This window comes from Ambystoma mexicanum, chromosome 12 (assembly GCF_040938575.1).
Source record: "Ambystoma mexicanum isolate Mex_15411 chromosome 12, UKY_AmexF1_1, whole genome shotgun sequence".
Lineage (NCBI taxonomy): Eukaryota > Metazoa > Chordata > Amphibia > Caudata > Ambystomatidae > Ambystoma > Ambystoma mexicanum.
The window spans coordinates 615,301,728-615,324,787 of NC_090936.1; the positions used below are offsets into that span (position 1 = coordinate 615,301,728).

At 47.0% G+C, this 23,060-nt stretch overlaps 1 long non-coding RNA gene across 1 annotated transcript in view; it reads left to right on the forward strand.

The window, feature by feature from the left end:
* The first annotated feature begins 2,797 nt into the window (after positions 1-2,797).
* The window catches only part of LOC138513030 (uncharacterized), an 86,555-nt gene continuing 66,292 nt past the window's right edge, over positions 2,798-23,060 (forward strand). Inside the window, exon 1 of the long non-coding RNA XR_011281660.1 lies at positions 2,798-3,050. This is a non-coding gene — a long non-coding RNA (uncharacterized lncRNA). The remainder of the gene's footprint in view (positions 3,051-23,060) is intronic.

Consider the following 23,060-nt stretch of genomic DNA (forward strand, 5'->3'; position numbering starts at 1 on the left):
TTCATCTCTTGAAACTGGACTTACTTTAAACTCAAGAATACGGAAAGATCAACATGGCTGAGTTAAACAAAGTTGTTACTATTATATTCTGTCTGCAGGAAAAACATGTCTTAAGCCTAAAAACAATATTGTCATATTTGCCATGTGAACTGGGCATGAACTCTTGTATGTAACTTATTAGTTTGGAGAAGGGCTGGACAATGACCGGGTGCTGTATAAATAGAGCACGCTTTTGGATGTCCAGCACTCACTCCCCTCACGGTGTCTGCTGGTACACACTGCGAAGTGTTGGGAGCCCAGCTAGCTATCTGATTTCGCCTTTGAATCTGTACAGAAATAAAGATAATTGTATCTTTGAACCTGTCATTTTGTGGTACTAAACCTCGATATTACTTTGGTCTTTCAACATTATGGGTCTCTTTTGTTTTTTAGTTTGGGATGCTCCTTGCCTGTCCCCTGCGTACCCGCATGGGGGGCGTATTCCCCAACCTCAACAACAATATTAACAATTGCACTATTTAGTGTATTCCGTTTTAGCAACAGGTAAACCCCAAAAGATGAGATCTGAACTATCTTCACCTTCTGAAAGGTGCAGAAGGTGTGCTATTTTGGGACTCCCTGGTACATCCACTTTATCTGATATCGAGTAACTGTACTTGCCTACATAGGTCATCAAGGGGCCAGCAAGACGAAAACCAGGTTTCAGGAAATTGTCTGATTCCCCAATTTGGAAAGTGGGGTGGATTTCTCCCAAATAGCAACTAAGTGGTGCCAAGCACCTGGTACACATGGAAGACACCACCCATTGAGTCACGAGAGAGGACTGCAAGCCCCTGCAAAGATCTGAGGATAGACTTCTCGAACTGTCCTTCAGCCAAGGCACTTCTTGGTGATACTGGCTGAATTTCCTCAGTACTCAGAGGTTAAATTCATCTCCTCAATGGGCGTGTGAGACATTGTAGTGGTGATGAAGGACCTCTTTGCAGCTAGTGGCTTGCTAGAGACAGCTAGGTCCTACAACGGGCTGCCATTCCGAGGCAAGGAATTTTAGGATTTCATGAAACAGTACGGAATCAGGCTGACCCTGGGCCAATGGAGATACAGAAAGATTCATGAAAACTATCAACAAAACATTCTGCATCACCTATCGGCAAGGGGAAGCGCTGGAGGATGCTGCTCTCACAATATTAATTATGGCCTATCTTAGTATCCCACACACTGCCAAGAGAGTGGCATAAACTGTGGGTTTGTAGAATCGAAAGATACAATCTATCATACCTGAATGCCAGTCAAGAGAGAGCATAGAATTTGACGCAATGTTTGGCAGGCAAAAACAGATAACAATAAAGAAACTGCCAGGCAACACCTGAAGGATTTTCCGGGTGCTGATTTGCAACCATAATCAGAGACCTAGGCTAAGCCTACCATATGAGAGGACCCCATGGGTTGTTATAGAAAAAGATAACAGCCTTGGATGCATAGTCTAGGATAATGAGAAACTGAAACCGGTTAAAAAAGTCGCTGAGACCCGCGGAGGACCAGGAGAGTGAGGGCCACCAGAGTGAGCATCTGCAGGGTGGAGTCCAGCATTACTCGGACAAATTAAGATGACACAATGTTAAAGTACATTGGCCAAGAACATGAAATACCCCTGAGGAGTGATGGAACACCAGGTGAAGAAAACCTGAGAGAGTTTGGAGGAGCAACCCAGTTCGGTTTTAAGGCATATTCTAGAGTTACATATGTTTCAATTGTTGTACCCGGGATGGGTTGTTGTGAAGGAAGACGCGTGAGTAAATCACAAGAGTTGACCAAATAACGGGACTTGTGCCATGCTGGCGCGGCCATTATCCAGCTCCCTGGTGCCTGCAAACTCCTTTGGTGAAGCATAGACCCAGCTGGCTATGCTGCGCCTAGATCATGGAGGAGTTTTCTCTCTGTGTTTAGATGTTATGGGGGGAGGCTGTACCCTCAAAGGGACGTGGGAAGATAAGAGAAAAGGTGTGGGAAAGACAGACATGCATGCAAGAAATCAGCACAACTGAGTTGCTGTTGAGAGAAAAATACATAAGGCAACTATAGTTTCTGCTGTCAGAGCGTAGCTTCCTAGACACATACATGCAGAGGACGACCCACACACCTGGCTGTGCTGAAGAAAAAAACATATAGGGCCTCATTATAACATTGGCGGAATGGGTTAACGGGTGCCGCTACTGAATGCGGACCTGCTAAACCCATTCCGCCTCGTTATGAGGTCCCCTCTCGGGACCCGATGTGGATGTCTGGTTTTACCAAACGTCCTTACCGGGTCCCGTGAGGGGACCAGGGAGCTAACAGGCCGGTCGTAATCGTCCCGTTGTTAGCTCCCTGCACCCATTCCCATTTGAGCCCCTCTGGGGGCTCAAATGGGAATGGGGAAGGTCCGGCCCAGGGTTCCCTGTAAGGGGGATTACTGGGCCCTCCAAACTCGGAATGGCCCGGTAATTCCCCATTCAGGGAACCCAGACCCGGTCCCGGTTTTGGTGGCAGCCATTCCCTTATTAAGGGCTGGCTACTTCCAAAGCAGGAATGAGGCCCATTGTCAGAAGCTGCGACCAGGAAAGCGTGTTTAATTAAATAAGGACAATCCATTGCAGCAATGGCGCGTGTAAAGTTGAAACACCCTGACACAGAAAGGGTTACGATTGGAAAGGAAATATCAGTACACAGTGATTGCGCAGCAAAATAATATCTGGACAATGCAGCGGTTTCTTTCCTGCCGTTTCCTGCATATCAGCGACTCTCTCCGAACGCACGCGGAAGCAACACATGTAGCAAAGCCTGTGCAGGGCTAGCGACGGGAAACGATAACCAGTCCCTTCCAGGCAGGTCCACGAGCGGGCGTGGCTGCCCTTGCAGGCAGCGGAAAGCTGGCTCCCATGGCAACGGGAGGGGTGCGGGGAGGTCATGGGAGCCAGAGAGCCTGAAGCTGCAGGTGGGAGCTAAAAGCATACTGAAACAGGCGCGCACGCGCAGGTATTTCTATACTTGCGAGGATGAAACAAGGCAAGGTAAGGTACAGCCTGACATGTTAACCTGCTGCCAAAATATGGCAAATCCAGCATCCAATGTGCAGGCACTTGCATGTTATGACTAACTTGCCCGGTACAGTCATTATACATTAGGTACGCCTGAGCTGTATGTCACGCAATGCAGCGCTTTAAGTGGGCTGGGGCCAGCCGGGCCGGGCCCCGGCAGTCTCCAAAAAGTAGGGCTGAGCCCGGGCGCTGCCAGGGGCCTCGTCCCATCACATCACGGCGGGACACATTATCCCACCACGGCCGCAGCCACGATGGGAGATGCGCCCGCCATTGAGTCAGTCAAGCTGACAGAATTGCCAGCCCGCCACAGCGCTGCTGTGGCTGGCTGGCACTTCTGTCAGTCACTGTAATTTACACTGTGACCCTCGGCGAACCTGGACACTGCGTGACATATTTCTATATTTTATAAAAGATGGCTTGAAAAGTACACAATTCAAGCCATCTTTTATAAAGCTTTGCCGACGGACAAAGACTCTTCGGGCTTTGTTCGTCTGCACAGCTTTATAAAAGATGGATTGAATAGTGTACTTTCAAGCCATCTTTTATAAACATAAAAATATGTTGCATATTTCTATGCTTATAAAAGATGGCTTGCAAAGTACACAAACCATAGTAGGGTGCGCACATAAATATTTAAATGGTTACTTTTCAAGCCATCTTTTATAAACATAGAAATATGCAACATATTTCTATGTTTATAAAATTGTCCTGCAAAGTATACACACCATAGTAATGTACACATACAAATATATAAATGCTTACATACATTTATGCATTTGTTTGCGTACCGTGTTATGTTTTGTGTAGTTCTCAGGCCACGCCCATCATGCAAGCCACGCCCCCAAATGAGGGGCCCAGTTTACCCCACTTAAAGCCCCGATTCTATGCCACAGCTATTCGAGACTCCACCCACCTCCCTCACCCACATGTTAAAAAAAAACCTTCAAACGCAGGATGAGTGATCAAAACCATAATCTTGATATAATGTGCACGGTTAGACTTCTCCTTGCCCCCATTGCACCTCTAAGGTGCACCCCTTCCCCATGGCCAGTAACCAGCAGCTTGCACATGAGCAAGTGTACACCCCTACATATGTTGCCACAGGTGCTGATTGCATTATTTTGCTGCAAAACAGCCCAAATATCCATTAATGCATGAAAGAAAAATACATTGGAAACTCTTTTCGTTCGCAAATAGTTTTATTTTTTATGTAACCATGCCTCCATAGCGTTCCCTTTTAAATCCACGGGTCTTCATGTGTCCTGCTCTCCTGTTGTGATCCACTGCCCTGCCTGCTCTGCCATACAGGGCTCCTGTGAGCTCTTGTAATGTTATTAACACTCGCAAACAGCGGCCATCAGTCATAACAAAAGCGGGGGACGGTCCTCGCACAGGGATCGACAGGGCCCTGGTTCCCAGGTTGGAAAACAGCTTTTGATGTTCTTGTGAATGTCTTTAATACCCGCGAGTGAAGCCAGTTTGCAGCCGTGCACCCCTAACCCTCTTTACCTTGAAAACCCAGAGGTTTCACGCTCTTCCCTGGAGAAGAGCTTTAAAAACGGGAGGCTGCGGCTAATCCCAGGCGGTGGGCAGGTCTGATGCGAAGTGCTGATCCAAAGGCTCCAGGTCTGCCATTTCATGCCAGTGGGGTCCTCATATGTGTGAAAGGCAAGTTTACGTAAATGCACCGTCAGTGGCAAATTCCTCAAAACTGTAGAAAAGAAAAACGTGTCAAAGATTGGAAAACTGCTCTTCAATGAGTGGGTGAGGGGACGTGATTGTGCAATAAACGGCATTCCGCACTGCCATCAGGCACTTTTCTTTTGCCATCATGTCCCTGACAAGTGTGTGGGTACTTTCTTCAATACATGATGTGTTGCTTTAGGTCAGTGCAAATTGTAATCCTAACGTATGTGAGAGGATGTGACACCCTAAAGGGCTCCAGCACACGCAGCTTGTAAGGTGATCACTGCAAAGCGCACATCCAAAGCCCCAAAAAGAAAGTAAAATAGAAAGGAATAGATTGCCATGTTATAACACTGCTGACTGCCAAATGGGGGTAGTTGCTCGGGGCCCACTGAGACTCAAGGCCCCTTTCAACTGAAAAAGTTGAAAGGCCCTGATACCGTCCCAGTTAGTATGTGGGACTTCGACCTTGACCGGATACTGGTGGACCTTTCTGTGGAGGATCTTCTGTGAACATGTAAGGAACATTATTTTGAATATATAATGATATGTGTACTGCTCTGTGAATCTTGCTGTTGCAACAGCATACACATTGTTGTACGGGGGTTTTGGAGTGGGTGACGCTGTGCTTTGCTGTATGCTGCGAACCCGACCTGGATCATCCTTGACGCTCACTAGCCTGCGGGGGAGTCAGGGTATTCCACCCTCACTCTCCATATTGGGAAACTGGCTTTTATCCCTAGTTCTCGCATTTGCCCCCATGCACCAGAGGCCTCCTAGTGTTCCTGCCCTCCTGGTGTTACCCAGCCCTGCTTGTCTGTAGCATTCTGCCTCTCCTTTTGCCCCAGCCTAATCATGCTCTCTCCTCGTTACATCGGCCACACTGTACCGGCACTTTCCTATTTTGCCCTGAGTCTGTCCTTAGGCCTGCATATTTGGTCTTGTGTTTTTTCTTCCTCTATCATGAAACGGGGGCTGGCACCAGGACCTCCCCCTGAAGGGCCATACGCTTGACACCAAGACACACTCACCTCGCTCCAGCTTGTGGTATGTCTAGGGTTGCTGCTCGATGCCAATGTCTTGTTCTGGTTGAACGGCAGGGAGTTTGTTGACTTTTTGTCTCCTCTTCATGGCTGCATGTATGGATGCTCTCATTAAGTGGGATTTGCCCTTGAAGACCACTCTGTTCCGAGGGATACTGATCAGGGAACTGCAAAAGGGGTGAGGCCGGGTGGTGGCAAACTATTCAAGTGGAGAGAAGGAGGCTTGGCCCGCACAGGGGGCTGATCACTGCATCAACCGGGAATGTATTGTAAAGGATCTAAAGAGGAGGCTTACTATGCCACCAGGGGATTTGGCAAACGATTTAAGTGGAGGAAATGAGCCAGTCCAGCGGAGAGGTGGGGTTGACCATTGGACCACCAGGTTATTTGTGTGTGAAGCATTTAGAGAGGAGGCCTGCTATGCAACCATGGGATTTTGATGGCTATGAAGAGGAGGTGCAAAGAATGGGGTGGGGGGACAGCATTGGAAAGTTGGCATTTTAGAATTAAATGGGAATGAAGGACAAGAAGAGGATCGAAAATTTGATTGAAAAGGATTGAAAAAAATCAGATCATATCTCTAAAACCAGAAGAGATGCTCACTGGCTTCCCATCAAGGCTAGAATCCTGTTCAAGACTCTGTATCACATTCAAATGCCACCATAGCAAAGCACCCATTTATCTGAACAAATCCATTGCCAAAAAAGAATCGGTCAGAACATAAGTTCAAATAACCAACTCCTACTAGGGTTGCCCCGTTTGAAGAACACTAGAGCAGGAGGGAGTAGCTTCCAATACCTAGCGCCGAAACATTGGAATACCATCCCGCTTAGTATCAAAAAAGAAGAAACACTATCTGGTTTTAAAAAACTGTTAAACACCTGGTTATTCAACCAGTAATGATAGATCGGATATAGCCCGTTTCGCTGTACAGTGTAATTATTCAGTGATTAGTGATCTTTACTCACAAATGCATTTGTATATGTCTTGTTTCATAAGCTGTCTGTAACCTCGCCGTGATACCTCAGGGTCCTGGGCGTGTAATAAATGTAATAAATAAATAAATAAACATAAATAGATCCCACTGGGCCATCAGGGTGGAAATGCATGGCCATTATTTAGAAAGGAACAAGAAAACCACCACTGGGCCACCAGGGAATTTTGGGACAATATGGCAGTGAGATGGGCAAAGCTGGGACCTGTGAGTTATTTGATTTCACATCTGCAAATTATTTGTTTTTTTTATGACGCTGCAGCAATAGACTGTACATCGCTGTTGATTCGAACCGCTGATAACGACGATGGCCTAGGGACGGCATACAATCCACTTTGCATGCATTTCCTGTCCTAATATCACTGCCCCATGAAAGAACCCGTGCATAAAACATATTCCACCCTCAATCGCACTCCTCGTAGGGATATTTCACATAATCATTGTTCATGCATCAAGATACCCATGATTGGCGTGCTAACAAACCCATCGCTTCCCTTCCTTGTTGATGCTCATACAGCTCAAACCTCAAGCCCTTAATTGGCAGCCTTAATACCGCAAATGCTGATAGACCATTGGAAAAGGAGTCTCATCATCCCAATTAGTGTCAAGACATTCATTGTGCAATTTACTGAAACAGTGCATAGTAAAGGAACAAGAAATATTGTATCGGGATAGTTGCCTGGATTATCGTGGATTAGTTGGGAAATGGCTGGGCAAAATTGTTACATACAGTTCCACCAGACGGGGAAGCAAACTCTCTGATTTCATTCCACTTTTCCCCAATCCGCTGTTCTGCTACCCGCGCTTATTGAAAGGAGTTGAGTGAAGTTTCTCATGCCGCTGCGCAAACTGAAGCGCTGTGTGAAGTTTCAGTGCCGCTGCACGAACGGCACAGAGGTGCGTGAAGCGTCTCATGCTGTTGTGCGAACCCCACATGAATCGAAAAGAGCTGCCCAAAGGTTCTCATACCGACGGCACAGAGGTGCGTGAAGCGTCTCATGCTGTTGTACGTACTCCACAAGAATCGAAAAGAGCTGCCCAAAAGTTCTCATACCGGTGCGTGAACCTAGCACGAATCAAAAAGATCAGAACAAAGTTTCTCGTACCACTCTGCAAACCTAGTAAGAATCAAAACAAAAACTGTGCAAAGTTTCTCATGTAGCTGCGTGAAACTAGTATGGATTAAAAAAAAGCCAGCGTAAAGTTTCTAATGTCCCTGCGAGAAACTATCACGAATCAGGGAAAATCGTGCAAAATTTCTTGCGTTGCTACATGAAGCTAACATGGATCGAAAAAGAACTGCACAAAGTTTCTCATCTCGTTGCTAAAACTAGCACAGATTGCAAAAAACCTGCACAAAGTTTCTTGTGTCGCTGCGTGAACCTAGCACAACTCAGAATCACACACAAAATTTCTTGTGGCACTGCGCACAATTAGTACAGTTCAGAAAAACCTGCACAAAGTTTCTTGTGTCACTGCACAAAACTAACATGGATTGAGCAAAAAGACCCATGCAAAGTTTCTAGACTCGCTACACAAAACCAATATGGAAACGAAACACTATGCTCTGCAGGAATCCGCACAAAACTGGGTAAAATTTCAATGGCGGCAGAACCGTAATGCTGATTTCGCGGAATGGACTGAAGCGGATTCCAGTGCGAATTCTGCACTTTTCCCCTACATGGGCAGAGATTTATCCCACCCCTAGTTGGGAATTGGCCAACTTTCCCAATGCATAAAAGCATTATATACTGGGAAAGGGCCAATATGTGGTGATCGAAATAAAGAATTGATGAACACACATTATTATTAAGTAGCTCAGAAAGCTGCGTGGGCTTAGCTGGGTAGGATCCTCTAGGGTAAGCAGCAGTTAATAACTAGCAGCAGTTTCAATCACTGAGGTCTTGTGGTAATGATAGTATGCACATGGACGGATAAGAGCAAGTCCCGATTAGGCAAACTATGCCTACAGCAGACCAGAAATGATGCAGCAATCTTAGCATATCAGCTCCAGGGAATAAATATCATGGGGGTGTTACTTTGTTGTCAATTGCTCGCCAGGTTATAATGTTAAACTTCCATGCAGATCTTGAAGATAGTGGAGAACTGATCTGGGGCGTCTCAAACCCCTGTGGAAGATATGAGTAGCAGAGTTATAGCATGTTTGTTACATATCAGGAAAGGAACTGCACATCGGACTAATATCAGTCTGGAAATATGCTGTGGATAGTAAGCCTCAGCACTCAACATATTAGCCACACAGGAGTTATGCTGCTGATGTACAGACTTACTAATGCTCCAATGGTATATGGCATCACATCGGGCTTGGAGGCACAGTCATGCTAAGCAAAGGGCAGGGGCACAGCTCCCATTTGTAAGTTCAGTGGGCATGCCAACCAGATGCTCATCAGGGCTGCTGGAACAAGCCAGTAGTGTGCTGAAGTGAGTACATGGGGTGCGGGAGGTGGGTAAAGGGCGGACTGAATTATTCCAAGACAATTAGAAACACACTGGGACAAAATTTATGGATGCAATAGTAGGTTTGGGGATGGGGGAGGAGGGGTGTAGCAAAAGTAAATAGGCTGTATGCTTAGTCCCAGTGTTCAAATAGCTCTGCATTCTCCTTGACCCAGTCGGTCGCCACCAACGGGGCCCCAGTGCCATTCCCACACACCCACTTTCCCTCCTGGGTGTATGGTTTCACCGCAGGCCAGGAGCTGCTTGTAGGTGTACAGGCAGCAACAGACTTGAATTGTAAGCCTACAGGGCCACAGACATTTGGAAGTGCAAGATCTGTCCCCTCCAAAGCGGGTTCTTGGAAAAACTGCGCCAGTAAGAGAGCCACCTTTTGTGGCACTCGGAGTGGAGCAAGTGAAGCTCATTTGAGCAGCATGCTGAACGCCTGATGTATGTGTTATGACTCTTAGTGTTTAGGAGAGTGTATCTAAGATAGTCTAGAGTGCCGTTGGGGGGGTGCATTGAGACTGAAAGAGGGTTTAATGGCTTAGTGGCTCTGGGGGCACCAGCTGAGGCATCTAATCTGGTCACACAACTTCTCCAGAGTAGGTAGACTCTATTTAGCCACCTACCAGGGTAGGCATGTTGCGCTCTGGAGCTATTACCTGGGCTCCGCAAGTCCCTATTGTGCCACCTAACGTGGTCTGCCCATCGGGTGAAATAGAACAGAGATTAGCACCCTGGCGAGGGGAGCCAGCCAATTAGGTGCATAGAAATGTGGGTTTGAACCGCTGGTGAAAGCCTGCGTACCATCCCATCTGACAGCTGGCACCCCCGCCGCACCATCTTTCTCCCACCCTCCATTCTGTTCTTCATTTTTTCTCCCCCTCCAAACCCCCAACGCACCGTATCTCTGCGCTCCTTTCTCTCCACTCATGCAGGCCACCATGGAAAGGGCTTCCCTTTCCATGGCGGCCATCTTGGAAAATCCTTTCTTTTTTAGTACCCCGGGTAACAGCTTTAGCAACCCCGGGTGCTAATAGCCTTAATCCCCACTTCAAAGGACTGGAACGGGGGTAATGGGCTTCGTGTGATGTTGGGCAGTTACCTCCCGTTCCAGCCCTTGGAACGGGGGATTAACGCCATATAGGTTAGAAAGGTCTTATTGCGTCACAAATGGACCGCTAGCCAATTTATAAGTAACGTAAACTGTACTTTAGGTGACAAGGAGGGAAATATGGACACATGAATGAACAGAGGTTTTCCCCAGAAATAGGATAAGCTACTGGGCGTCCCTTCAGGCGGCCACCATGTTGGTGGCAGGTGGATGCAGGTGCACTCTCCTAATGTTGCGGCATCCTTCTTAGCCCGTGAGTTTAATTATTTCTGTGTTCGATTGCCCTTGTGTGTTTGTGCGTATGATATTTTGTGAGTTTGGACAATGAGGGGTGGAAGGACAGCGGGGCCATGAGGGCTCCATGACTTCCCCACAATTCCATTGAACTCCACTCGTACCTGTTTGCTATTTGTGAGTAATAGATTCCTGTCAGGCCGCTGGGTCTGCTGGGACTTCAAGTACCACTTTAGGAATTAAACGGATGTGAAAAGGGCGCCACACCCAGCATTCCCGCACGCGGGTAGGGATTTTTGGACATCAGCCCCATGGTAACATTCACAGGGAGATACTTGCCTCTTTTGTAAGTCGTCATTCATTTGCGGGTCAGTTTACTTATTTCCGGGCTGACCGCGCAACCATGTACAGGAAAACTTAGCATCGTCATAAGTGTTTGGAAAACCCTGAAACACAACAGTATGCGCCATCTGCACGTGGAAGAACCCACTTCTCTTTCTGTCGAAGGGGGAGAATATCAGCGGAGTCAGTTCCCTGTCTTGCCTTTTCAACAGGACTGGTATTGCGCTTTCACCCTTACATTACCCTTACTTTTAATCTTCCTTCTCCTCCAGGTAAGGGCTCCGCCCGATCCAGTATTTGAAGGGGATTTGGAGTCCCTTTTCACGTAACCACACGAGGCCCTATTATTTGCCCCAACATGTACTTTTGCCAGCAATCCAGTCTTCTTTGAAATCTAGGGTTTTAATTGGGCTGGGGCTAGCTGGGGCTCAACCCCAGGAGGCTCTAAAAATTGTGTTCGAGAGCGACAGGGCCCTGCCAGCGCTCTGTAAATTCGCCTGCTAACCCCAGCCCACCATGCTCCTAGAATCCAAGGCCTTTTCACTAAAGCCTGAAGCTCTCATGTGTACGTGAGAGCTTAAGGCTTTATTAAAAAAGCCTTGCCTTTTCATTGTATCGCCGCGCCAACCTCGTGCCAGACACCGCTTTCATTAGAGATGCATGGGTGATGATCCCTGCATATCCAATGAAAAGGGCGTCTGTCAGGGGGTCAGTGATACAATGAAAAGGGAAGGCTTTTTTTACAGCTTGAAGTTTTTGCATATAAGCGAGAGCTTCAAGCTTTACAAAAAAGAGCCTTGCATTTGCATTGTGTCGCCGCGCCGACCCCCTGTCACGCCCCTCCCTTTCATTAGAGATGCAGGGATCATCACAAGGTGCCAGGCAGGGGGTCACCATCACAATTAAATGACGACGCAACAACTAATAATAATTTGATATTTTATAGCGCTTTGATCCAAAGCGCTTTACGCAGCACAAATTTACATACATTATTATTATGACCTTACCTGACTGCTGCCTGTTAGGCCAAGGCCCTGGTCATGTCCAGCCCTAGCTTTGCTAGCGCCCGGGCGAGTCAACAACATTTGTCGCCCCAGCCCCCTGCCCCCAAATTTGTAGTTGCTCTGCAAAACAGAGTGCTGCTGCCAAACCAGCAGCTGCGCTCTATTTAACTAAGTGATTAACTCCCTGCTCCCAGGAAGTCCACGTGGTGTGTGTGATGACGGAATAAAGGTAGGAGACGCACAGCACAGGAGCGCGGCTGGTTTAGCACCCCGCTCTCCTGCTGGTACGCCCAGCACCGCAAGCAGAGTGGGGCGCATTTAGCGACTTCACCCACTACGCCAGATCGGGGGGAGTCCTTGAAAGACTCACTAGAGCTAGTGTGACAGGTGGGCTTTTGTGGCAGCCCGGCCCTAAAGCCGGGCTCGGCTCTTTTGCAAAATCGAGCCGGGGTTCTTACAGGGATGTGGACTAACAGGCAGCATTCAGTGTATCCCTTCAATTGCAGCACCGACCCCCCCTGTCAAGCCACGCCCCCTTAGAGCCCCGGCTGAAGTCTGAAGGTCACTTAAAGCGCTGGGGTTACAAGATGGAACTAGAGTCCGCTGGCCGCCGGCGCCATGATACATTTTGCTGATTTTTACCACTAGGTTATAGCACCCCTTTAACAGAAGGGCCAACTGCGAACATTTCCCGGTGGGCAGCCGGACTTTAGTCGTCAACATTAGGTAACCATATCGTGATGAGTGTGGGAAGGGGAGGGGGGGTGTGCTAAAATGGAGCATGTGTGGTTTGGGCGGCCCGTGTGGGCTAACGGCGTGTGAATGCCGGATAACCAAAAGAGTGCGTGTATGTGTGTGTAGTAACTTGTGTGAAAGTCGTCTTTCTAACCCCTATGCATTGGCAACGGACGGTCCTAAACTGCTTTTACCCAGGAGATGTTACACGAATGTTCAGTACATCCACAGATGCTGATGGTTTTACCCTTTTGATATTGTTTTAATGTCTCAGGTCTACGTGGTGGTATGTTTCCAGGCATCCTAGCACCCGTGTACACCGCGGCCCTTCAATTTAGGAAGCATCTCTTCAGCTTGTGCGGTGCATTCTCTTATTCCTTCCCCTATCGTCATCTTTGGAGTGGATCCGACTCGTTGAACAACCGCGACCCCTACTGGACATTTTAAGATTTTTATTCTAGCTGGAGCTCTATGAGCTGGGAGCTTCCAAATGTCGCATTTTGTCTCCTTCGCCTGCTGGAACAGGTCCTGTTTTCAACGGTGTCCTTTTTTGGATTGTTAGGACCTGGATGTGTAATTCCCATCGTGCCTTTTTCAAGCAAATGCCTTATTTTGGAATAACACTGCCACATATGGCTTCTTTAGTGCTGCTGCATTTAGTATGCTGGGAATGGCTGTACTTCCCGACTGTATCCCATCTCGCAGCTGTTTGTTTGTTTATTTCAGTGGTCGAAGTGTACGAAAAGAAGTAGTGGAGCTATGTTCCCTGCTGGCCTGCACCCACTCCCCACAAACCCATCATCACGTCCCCTCCCACACACGATACACACCATCAAACACTTGCAACTGCTGTTTAAGGGAACGTTCAGTACACAGAAAGGCAAATTTCAACTTCTTCCTACACTTATATTTTAAAACAAAACCATTCCGGAACGGTTTCTTTTAAAAATAAAAGTATAGGAGCTGTAAAAGGTAATTCAAAAAAGTAGAGGAGCACCGCTCCCGCTCACTTCGACCACTGGTTTATTTATACCGCGCGGCGAAACCTGAGGTAGCTGGGCGCTGTAGATGTCACCTTTATTTCTTATCCCTCCTTTCACTGTATCGAGTGCTGCCATACTTGGTGCTAGTAGAACCCTGCCTGCCGTTACTCCTGTACAGGGGAGCCGACTTATGATTTTCCCGTGGGGGGCGGGCGGCGTGCCCAAATACAGAAAGTGACATCACTGGCAGTTATATGACCCAATGTGCATGTAGTCGCCAACTTGGTGCGATGGCGTGAGGGTGCGGCGCAGAACAATGGAAAACATTGGCTAGTATGTACTGTATATACTGAAGTCAAGTAAGAAGGAGATTTAAGCCTTCCAGTTGCATTCCTGTCCAGTAAGCCATCATCATCCAGGTTGTAGTAGCCCTCCCTCACAAGGCAGAGCAACACAACTAGGATGGGAGAACGAAATGCTTGCTAAATAGAAGGTACAGCTGCAAGGTGGAGTACCACAACCAACACCAAAAAAAAGTTCACGATATAAGGGAAAACAAGAAGTAAAGAAGTTTCCTGATTAAAAAAGGACAACAGTGTTTTGTCATGATCTACACCATAGCCTGCATACCGCAGAATCACCATCACCCCAAAGCTGGGCTAAATGCCCACCTGAAGATATGGCAGGTTTTTAGACCGTATTGCTGTACCAGAGGAACCCTCTGGAAGTTGGTCACTGTAGTGCAAGATACTACTACCCCTGAGAACGGGGCAGACTTACTATTGGACAGCAATATTGTTTTGGGCCCACCTTCTGTGTGAATATATATATAGATTATGATTTTTACCCATTAGTTGTGTTGGCCTCTAGACTGCATTGCTGTTGCTAAAGTGGGGCCTGGGGGTCCGAGAAGATGGCTATTTACAGAGACAAATTTATAAAATGCCCACTTCCTCACCATACCAAAAGGAGAACCAGCCACCCAATCCTAGTACCAGCTGCTCATACATCCCCCCCCCACCTGGACCTACAAAAAAATAACAAATGCTATTCCTTAAAGCACAACAAAGTAGGCCACATCACACACTATGGAAGTCATGAAACCACGGAGCTGTTCCCAGAAGGAGATGTTACCAACCAAGTGACCCAACTGCTGATCAGGTCTGTAATCTCGGCTTTCACACTTAGCGCATAGTATGTGTGATCCCGTGCACATTAGCCCATAGTATGTGTAATCCTGTACACATTCTCGGTGTGCCTTGCTACTCTTATTGGCAAACCGTAAAAACATAAGCAGTGTATTAAACAAAAAGGGGGCATAGATTGCTTTCCTCGCAGTCTGCCCGCGTTTCAAAGCATCTGTTGCTGAGTGCTGTTTTTCCTTCCACTGCTTATCCCCCCTATTTCACCACACTCGGCTGCTGAGCCAGACAAATGCTTTAAGTGTCTAGGATTACAATCTTGGGAGTGGGATGTGGGGGCAGGGGGAAATATCCGTAAAACTCCCTCCCCTCCCCACTTCCTCGCCAAGTGCATAAACATATCAGTAAATGATGATGAGGATTAACAACTGTTAATGTATAAACCTGTTTGAGCACCGACCATTATATAGTAAACACGTAACATATATTGCGATGGAACGTCAAAATTGTACGAGGAGCCAGGGAGCACAATACACTTCACGGGCATCTTTCAGGTGGCGTGTGTATCTGGCAATTTTAGTGAGAGACTAGTGAGTGAATGAAAGCGCGCCTATTGCACACATCACAGTAATAAGTGGTCTCTGTGCGCTATTGTGTAATAAGCAGCGTGGCCCCAGTGTGGCTCCTGTAAGAACGATGGAGTTGTTGAAACTGCACAGCGCGCATTCGCAGGCTGTGATGTACCTGCTCTCTTAATAAGGATCTCGAGCGGAAGAGTAGTGACCAGACAGCAAACATATCAGATATGTCCAGATACTCGTTGCAGGCTCCTGATGCAGTCAGCACACTGTGTACCCTACCTTTGCTCGGGTACAGGACTGACACCTCACATACTGCTGTGCCAGCCCTTGGTGTCGCGAACAACATAGAATGTGTTCAAAGCACGCCATCAGTGCGGCAGAGAACATGTATAGGCCTGAACAGCCGTGAAATAGAAAGACTGTTGTTTTCATTATATGAACTTAAAGGCTGGGTACATCTCTCTCCAGCGTGGGGGGTGGGGTGGGGCGGCTCAGCCCTGACTTGATTCTGCCGGCGGGTGCCCGGGCCCCAGAGCACCCGTGTACTCGGCGTCCCTGCTCCTGTCCTAACTTAGAAGCCGTTTACACGGGTTGCATCCTATGATTACATCTGTGGATGTCCTTTTCCATTACCTCCTCCCAATTCTCAGCCCAACCCGCGGGCCAGCGACCGCGTCGCTGCTTAATGATGCCAACTCCCCATGCTTAGCGTGTTAGCGCGCAACTGTAACCCGTCTGTATTGCTCTGGGCCTGTTGTTCGAGTAGATCCACCCCTTTTCCAGTTGAGCTCTCCCAGTACACTCACTCGGGCTGTACTACTGCTGTGTGACTAAGACCCATGTACAGCTGCGCTTCAAGTGGGGCGTAAAATCGAGGGTTTGGGCTTTACTAAGGGGCATGGCTTGAATGTTAGGTGTGGCCCTAAATAGTGATGGCCATGGCCTAAAAAGGGCACCTCCGGACCCAAACAATAATCCATGGGACCCGGCAAACATTTACTTTGGGCCTCTCTGCATTCTCTCAGACAGCACCGTTTGCATACAGTCTGCATATTGTAAACTCATTTTATTTATTTATTTATTCATTTGTATTTGTAAAGCACACTAGCAACCCAGAGGCATTGAGGCGCTGTTGCAAGAGAGTGTCTTAGTTACATTATAATTCTTTGCTCAGGGTTACAATGAGCGTGGAGCCAACAGTGTAGGGGCAGAATGGTTACATACACGTTACATTTAGGGTGATTAAGTGGTTACATTTCCCTGGGATCTGTAAATTCATCACTGTCTGCATATATGAGCAATTCATTCAGTGAGTAAATCCTCCTCATTTTGTAAATAATGTACCTATGAGAAAAGGGAATGGGTACAAAAAGCAACGGTGTGGTTTCCTGGCAATTTGCACACAATCAAAGAGCATTTTGGGGACATAAGTATGACCACAGCAATTTTTATTAGAGGTATAATGTGATAGTGATTCAAGCATGAAACTCTTCTGAGCCTGTAATGCACACTGGACTCTGCTCTTTTCATATAACACAACACTCACCCTAACAGTAGAGTGTTGAAAAACCACAAGTTAGGTTTACTCTTTTGGACAGTGGCAGTGCATGGTTGTGCTGTTTGTTATTCTTGACTGCTAGCTCCTTACTGCCAGGAGCACAGCTCAATGGAAATCTAAATTGAAGTTTTCTTTAAACAGATCCAAGGGTGGGGGCTGTGATACTAATGAGACAAACAAACAGGTGTCCACAAACTTGCGGAACAATCCTATCCGCTGCATACATATATGTAATGTGACCCAATCAACATTCAAGGCCATGTAAGTAGTCAGTCAAAGTCATACATTTTCTTCTCAAGAATTGTTTCACTCGTCAATTTCATTTAAACAATCTCTTATTTATGAGTTTAAGTGGTATACACAATGTGGTTTACACCATTATTTTTTCAACAGGACAATTATAAAGATTATTAACACCAACAATCCCTGAATCATATACTCTACACATTTCCTGACATCTTTTACCTTCTTCAGGAGCTATTGTTCCTACTTTCCGTGCGCCAAGCTGCACACTGATCTACAAAACTTAAAATAGAGAGTACACTTATTTAGGGAGATAATCCATGTAAATCCATGTTTAGTATCACATCAAACAGATTATCATGGTCCTTTTCCTCAATATTCACCTGGTGTCAGTCAGGCAAACACAGTCCAAACTGTGTATATTATGTTCTGGAATGCTGGAGCATCTAGTTGCCTCCGATAAACCAACACTGCCTGGTAGATTACAATAAAGCGTGCCGTATATTTGTTCATACCTAATGTTGCCTTAGGTCTATAATTTATCCCAAGCACCAATCTCACCTTCAGCGGTTGATATCCGGTCATTTTACAGTATTTGGATCTTTCTGTTAAATCCACCTGAGTAAGTGCATGCCCCAAGCTTTCCTTAGTTCCACCCTTGTAGGTTGGTATATGTTGCTGAACCTAAATGGGGGCGACTGGTCAAAAATAACTGCATGCTAGATCTAGCTGTAGCACCTGAGTCTAAAGAATCATCTCAAACAGAGGCATGGTATCATACATATAGTTAATGTTAAAGGACATTTGTACCGCGCACTATCCCCACCGGAGTGGTCCCCTGGCGCTCTGGCGTTTCTGAAAAAGGAGGGGAGGATGAGTTAGTGGGACGAAGCAGGAAAAGTGCAAGAGAGCAGTGATGTGCTGTTGGCAGCCTCAGCCCGGTGGGTCCGTTGGCTGGGCCTGGGGTGTTTGCGGCCAGTAGACGTTGTGTACTGTTGTGCACGACTGTGTGTTTTTGTTTCATTGTTGCAGTGTAGTGAAGTTTGTGCGGTTTGTTGTGCTGTAGGTTTGGTTGAGTTTGGTTTGGAGTTTGAGAGGTGTATGCAGAAAAGGAAATTGTTAGAAGGGTTGGTTAGTTTGCGTCTCTATCCTGAGTTGAGGCGCTCTGTTTGTGTGGTCTCCCCTGATGCAGCTCTGTCCAGATCTGGGTCCGACTGGCATATAAGTTTTCTTACTCTTCAGGACACCACCTCTAACATGCTCTCTCAGTGCTCCCCTTATTCTCCTTTAATACTCCTGTGGCAAGTGCATCTGCCAATGTCAACCTCTTAGGTAGTGTGGTGATTGTCAATATCTCGTCAATTCCATACCACTATGGTACCTGGCGGTAACTAAGGGCAGGCTGGTGGGATTGTCTGGGGTAGTTGACTCAGTCTCCGTGCACGCCGTCTGTGTTCCAGTCTGTCCGGTGTCACCCGTCCAGGTGTCGTGTGAGTTACCCTCTCGGTCAGGGATGTCTGTATCCTTTCCGGTTCAGTCACCTTTTTTTTTTTTTTTTTTTTTTTTTTTTTTTTGGTTTCTAGATTTAGTCTGTGGTGTTGAAGAGCCAGGTTTTTAGTGATTTCCTGAATTTTTAGGTGAGCACGTCATTTGTATAGATCTTACCCCAATCAAGGATAGTTATTCACTTGGACTTCCTGGGCATATTCACTTTGGTAATGGTTCCCCAACGGGGTATATTCAGTAGCAGGTCACTCGTGGAGAACTGTTGGGGTAAATATCTGTAGCTAAGTATAGACGTCAATTTGAAACAATGCACCAGGGCACTGTCTAAATGTATTTCCCTGCTCTTATCTTTAGCGTGCATCTGAAAGTTAGTGCATCCAAATGCGAGCGCTTCAAAATGGCTGCTTAAGGGAAGCTTTGCACCCCTTTCCTCACTGTTATCTTAGCACAAGTTGGCAAGGTAGCCAGCCCTTTCCCGCCATCCTTACTGATCCTCTATAAAATGTTCCAGTCTCCCTGTAATTTCCCTGGTGGGTCACCTATCCTCCCCAGAAATGAGTCCCCCTTAAGAATGTCAGCTTGTAACTGGGTGTTGGAAGAATCTATCCTTCTTGTCCCCCATGGAGGTGTATGGCTAGTTCCAGGCAGAGCTTTAGACAACATAGACCTCTATGTTGTTGGGAGGAAGAAAAAGCATGTGGCGAAATGTTGAGGAGGTTAGATGCCAGCTCGAGGGACAAAGCCGAGGTCTAGCACCAGACCCACATTCATAAGTGAGTTCCGACGCGGGAAGGAGGAGAGCAAGACAGGAGGGAGAGGTTATAGGTTCAATACTCCAAGGCAGGGGAGCATAACTGATTTTGACAGAGGGCCGAAAGTACCTTACATGAGGGCTATAGTGGGCCGATAAGTAAAAGTGGGCGGCGCGGTAGGCGGGACATGTCAGGAGGCTTTTTCAACCCCCAATTTGTATTAAACACATGGAAAAAGAATATGTTTTTGAGGAGTAACGATTTTTATTGCATTTCAAACTTACATTTTGTACTACACATTTTCCATTGTTATCATTTATTTCAATGTAGTTATTGTATATCGCCTGTTTAATTAAATTATATATATTTTATTGACCCTTGATTGGACATTCCGTTATTTTGGACTGCTATAGTTTGCTGTTTGGGTTGCCCAAGAGGAGTATGGCCTTCGTTGAGTCAGATTTCCTCAAAAAAGCAAAGGATGTACATCTCCTAACTGTGCCTGTTTTAGCTTTATTATTGGTTCACTCTTGGAGTGCAACACTATGCCCCATGGCTCCCACCCCCAACCAAACACTATGCCCCATGGCTCCCACCCCCAACCAAACACTATGCCCCATGGCCCCCTCACCCCCAACCAAACACTATGCCCCATGGCCCCCTCACCCCCAACCAAACACTATGCCCAATGTCCCTCACCCCCAACAAAACACTATGCCCCATCACCTCCAACTAAACACTATGCCCCATGGCCCCCTCACCCCCAACCAAACACTATGCCCCAAACACACTCGAGCATGCACCCATACAGACCCGAACCCCCACCCCCCAACTCAGCACACACACTCTCAAACATGCACCCATACAGACCCAAACCCCCCAACTCAGCACTCAAACTCTGAAGCATGCACCCATACATGCATATCAACATACACAACACAAACACTCAAAAACAAACATTCATACACATCCGACACGCCCCCTCCACCCCCCCATCTCAACATACACAACACAAACACTCAAAAACAAACATTCATACACATCCGACACGCCCCCTCCACCCCCCATCTCAACATACACAAACACTCAAAAACAAACATTCATACACATCCGACACGCCCCCCCCCATCTCAACATACACAACAAAAACATACAGCAGAACAGACCCGACACACAAACACAAACACACAGACCACTTACCGGAGACGTGCTGGAACGCTGGCGAGGTAAGTGGAATCGTACTACGGCTGGCGTGGCGAGCAACGCTGAAATGCCTTCCGGTATCAAGCCTTACTGGCCACGCCAGCCGTAGTGCTGGCACTCCATTGGTGCAGCACACATGCACTACGTGGCTCGTAGGAGTGATGTGGTGCGTGTGTGCTGAGCCAATGACGGCCAGTGTTTTGTCTGGCCCGGAAGACACCAAAGACTTTCCTAATGGAGGGCGGCCGATGCTGCTTGCGGGCCGCCCTCAATTAGGAAAGTCTTTGTGCCTCGCGGGCCAGAAAAAACAGCATGGCGGGCTGCAACTGGCCCACGGGCCATATGTTGTGCACCCATGCTCCAAGGCAAGCAGGCAAATCAGAAGCCAAGCAGGCCCCTACACTGCCTTCAGCCCTACATCACCTCTGGAGATAATGTGGAGCCTGCTCAAGAAGTGCCTCAAGCTTAGTAGTTGCAATGGGTTGATTATAACGTGCTTAGTACCCAGAGGTTTCTAAGCGAGGACCTGGGGATTGAACTTGTGTTGCTCCACGTTGTCTTGCCTAAAGACGAGCGTTGCCCCTGAGCTATCCTACCGAGACTGCAACAAGAGTGCATAACACGTCTTGGCGAAGCTATCGATCCAGTGTGCACCCAAGGATAGCCACTGCACGCTTGAGCAAGATTATCCAAGAGACTGTGAGTGACACTGGGGTGAGAACTGGAGAGAGGCTGTGTGTGGGCCCTTTTTGAAGACTTGTTTGCCACTCTGTCCCTTACTTATTTGCCTAACCTTGCACATAGTCATGGATAAAACTTGTGAAATGAATCCTCGAGATACATCATTTGTGAAGTCCACTTGGCTTTGTGGTAGGAGGCATATTCCGGCTACCGGTTACACCCCTAAATGGGGATGTTTTAAAAAAAAAAAATAAGGTTTTAATTTGATTTGTTTTAAACCTGTAAAAACAATACAAGGGAACACAGGTAGGAAGCTCCAATATGTTCCAACCACAATCAAGTTCAGTCTCTTGATCATGTTTGGCAAACAACCTTGAAAGTCCACATCAACTGGGAAATGGGGCCCCCATGTTAAAACTCGTGAAACTTGAGCCGTCATCCGATGGTACCCAAGGTACGTCCACCAGGATTTAATAGGGTGGCCCCAGGCATTCAAGGGGACCGCACAGGACATTCTACTCTGGCATCTCGAGAGGTTCAGATTAGGGGAACAGACAACCACCACATTTCAAAAACATGTTATCAAGACCACAAACGTTATTTAGAAAAACACCCTGCTATAGTAAGAAAAATTAGGGGGTGGCATTTCTCTCCCGCCCTTAACCCTTCAACCTGTATTGTTGTCAGGCGGCTTCTCAGTGGGAATGGATTTCAACATATTTTCTGCCCCCATGCCTCCCAAAAAACATAATCCTTCCCATTCCAAGATACCCTTGATATTTAAAGACTGTTTTACCTGCAGCCTTTTACCTTTGTTATTCGTGGTTGAGATGGAGGTTATGTTTGTAAGAATTGTTATTAATCCATCCACGGTGTTCCATGTTCTTTTTGTCTACCATCCCCCTTCTTTTAGTCTCTCCGCTTTTGAAAAATCTTTTTTTGATGTGGTACCAGAGTTAGTCCTAAATTTTAAAAATGTATGTGCATCGGGGGATTTTAACCTGTGGGCTGTCAGCAGCCCGGGTGTGACCTCTTTCTTAGCTGAGATGGATAGCCTTTCATTGGAACAATGGGTGGTAGGACCTACCCATGAGGAAGGATACACTCTTGACCTTACATTTGCTCCTGCGCAGCTCTTGCGCGTCTTACTCTGTCACTTGTTGACTTGGTCGGACCACCCTGTCGTACCTTTTGAAACTGTCTCGGCTGGCCCTTCTCGTCTAGCTCGTGCCAATATAAAAGGTTTTCAGAGAAACTGGAGACGGTGGAGTCGACTACATTGGCCTACCGCATCACCTCAATCTTTGAGGAACTCAAGGATGGCCCTGTGCCAGAACTTCCATCTGTTTTGCGATTTGTTAAGGCCTGTTCTTTAACGGCTGATGAGCTGGCTCCCATAAAATGGACATAAAATGGCAGCGTACATCTGCTGCCTGGTTTTCGACCGAGCTACGTGCATTTCGTTAAGTGGTGCGCCAGGCAGAACGCAAATGGCGGACTGCCTACAATTTACGTCTGAAAAATGAGTTTAAGAAGCAGCTTTCTTTATACCATAAAGGCCTTAGAGTGGCAAAAAAGGTGCGCATTTTACTGCCACGATTCACTCTGAAGTTAATGTGGCAAAGAAGCCTTTTCAAACAGTTAAAGAACTCTCAAATCCTGGCACAGTTTCTATCGAACCTGGGTCTCAGATGCTGTGTGAAAATGTGTCCCTTTTTT